This window comes from Leptonychotes weddellii, unplaced genomic scaffold (genome assembly GCF_054177405.1).
Source record: "Leptonychotes weddellii isolate Sample4059 unplaced genomic scaffold, ASM5417740v2 HiC_scaffold_23483, whole genome shotgun sequence".
Lineage (NCBI taxonomy): Eukaryota > Metazoa > Chordata > Mammalia > Carnivora > Phocidae > Leptonychotes > Leptonychotes weddellii.
Genome location: NW_027824534.1, coordinates 1 through 2,512, shown reverse-complemented (window position 1 = coordinate 2,512; position 2,512 = coordinate 1). Strand labels below are relative to the sequence as shown.

Below are 2,512 nucleotides of genomic sequence, written 5' to 3'. Positions count from 1 at the left end.
GAGGAATTCTTAATCTCAGGAAACAAACTGAGGGTTGCTGGAGTGGTAGGGGGGTGGGAGGGATAGGGCGGCTGGGTGATAGACATTGGGGAGGGTATGTGCTATGGTGAGCGCTGTGAATTGTGCAAGACTGTTGAATCACAGATCTGTACCTCTGAAACAAATAATACATTATAAGTTTAAAAAAAAGAAGAAGAAGAAGATAGCAGGAGGGGAAGAATGAAGGGGGGAAATCAGAGGGAGAGATGAAACATTCTAACTGGAATTTAAATAGAAACTTAAAAAAAACCCAAAACACCTTTCTTGCTGTGTCCTGAGGACTGGCTCCCTTGGGCAATCATTCTATCAGTGCTTGAAATGTTGCTCTTCTTTCTCTGTTATATTGTTTGGGGTTTATGTTTGTTTTTCCGATCTGGTTACTATGCAAAACAAGTCCTCTTCTTCAAATAGTCCCTTTGACAGTAGGTAAGCTTGGGTACATCTTATCTTCCCCTTTACATAGGTCTCATTTTCTCCCTTCATATCTGTTCAGCTTATCTTCTAATATCTGTGTTTCATTTAAGGTTCTCTTTCTCTTTTAAGTTTTTATTTCATTTTATTTCTTCTATTATTTTTATTAGTTGTACTGAATAGGACCTCTCTATTTGAAGAACTATTTTCAGATTACTCCAGCTCCTTATTGACTTTCTAGGCAAATCCGATCCTTAGAAACAGGAAATTCTTGGAAAACATCTTTTTCATTATCTTCCTAGGTTCTGGGTCTGCAATAACTTTATTAATTCATTGAAAAATTGTGCATGTTTTTGTCATAATAAGGGCTTCAGACCCTTTTATTGTTTCATTAGTAAAATCTACCACACTTCTTCAATTGGACCCTGAGTTTGGCTCTCTGAAAACTAAGGTCAAAGATAGAGATTCTGTCATTAAGAAATCCAGAGCCAGTGCTTGCTTCAGCTTACATATACTAAAAAATTGGAATGATAGAGAGAAGATTAGCATGGCCCTTGCGCAAGGATGACATGCAAATTTGTGAAGCATTCCATATTAAAAACAAAAAAAGAAAAGAAAGGGACACGGGGGCGGCTCAGTCTGTTGTATGTCTGCCTTTGGCTCAGGGTCCTGGGATCAATTCCCACATCAGGCTCCCTGCTCAGTGGGGAGCCTGCTCCTCCTTCTGCCTGCAGCTCCCCCTGCTTGTGGTCTCTCTCTCTGACAAATAAATAAAATCTTTAAAAAAAAGAAAAGAAAGAAAGAAAAAGGAAATCCAGAACCAATTTGAAGTAATATATGATAGGGAATAACCCACACTTATGATAAGCCACATTAACCCAAACTTAGCCAAGAGCCTCCCTTGTGTTCTCTTGGTCTACAATGTAAAATGGAATTTAGGCAACCAGTCCAGAGCTGCCTACTTAGACCTGGCAGGTACAACTGAAACCTCAAACACTGTGAGTGCTCTGTAAGATATACAGAACTTAGATCCCTTGACATTAAAATTCCTGCCTACTGATCTGGCTGGAAAACACTGTCAATAGAGCAAATATCGTCTGTCTAACCAACACCTGAAAGGTCTAAACCTATCCCAGCTTTCTTGTAATACTAAGCAAGCTGAAATAGCCTATACTTAAAAACCTAAACTCATTTGTTGGACCACATGAGTTAAAAGCCCAACTCATCAATTTAAAAAAAAAAAAAAATCCCATTTCACCAACCCCCAACTCTGCCCACAATTGTAAAAATGGGCAGCATAACACAATATAGACACCCACAGCTGCCAAACTCAGCACAATAAAAAACCATGGCCTAACCAATTCCAAAGTCTCAATCTCTGAGTGTTGCTTTTCTTCCCAAATTCCACTCCTTATTTATTTCTCATGATCCTCAGCCCATGCACCAGATATCAGATCAGGGAAGGGTCACTTAAGGACACCTCGGTTCCCCATCTCCCTACAAAGGTTGAGCCTGTCCCTGAAATTTAGACAGCTTGGAGGATCAGAGCAGAATGTGTAGTCTCTGCAGTAAGAAAGGGAAAAGGAAGGACTGAGCCAGGGGCACACTCAGATTTTCCCCTCAAACTCTCTAATCAGAAAAGTAAATTCTCTGGGGGCGCCTGGGTGGCTCAGTCGTTAAGCGTCTGCCTTCAGTTCAGGTCATGATCCTGGAGTCCTGGGATCGAGTCCCGCGTCGGGCTCCCTGCTCGGCGGGAGGCCTGCTTCTCCCTCTCCCACTCCCCCTGCTTGTGTTCCCTCTCTCGCTGTGTTTCTGTCAAATAAATAAAATTTAAAAAAAAAGAAAAGTAAATTCTCTTGCCTTGAGTAGGACAGAGTAAAGGACATTAAGGGAAATATCTTTCTTCAAGAAAACCAGAAGTTGTTAATAAGTACTCCTCCAATTTTGATTGTGAGTGAAGATAGCACCCAACCTTAACTATTCAGTGATCTTTCTTTGGGCACAAAGGAAGCAAAGAATTGATTTCATATAAGATTTTGACTTCCTAAGAACAATGAATCAG

General features: G+C 40.6%; 1 non-coding gene across 1 annotated transcript; it reads left to right on the top strand.

Moving 5' to 3' along the window:
- The first annotated feature begins 943 nt into the window (after window positions 1–943).
- LOC115939448 (U6 spliceosomal RNA) lies at window positions 944–1,049 on the top strand. Its single transcript, XR_004074257.2, has one exon. It is a non-coding gene; the product is annotated as a U6 spliceosomal RNA (small nuclear RNA).
- The last annotated feature ends 1,463 nt before the right edge of the window (window positions 1,050–2,512 follow it).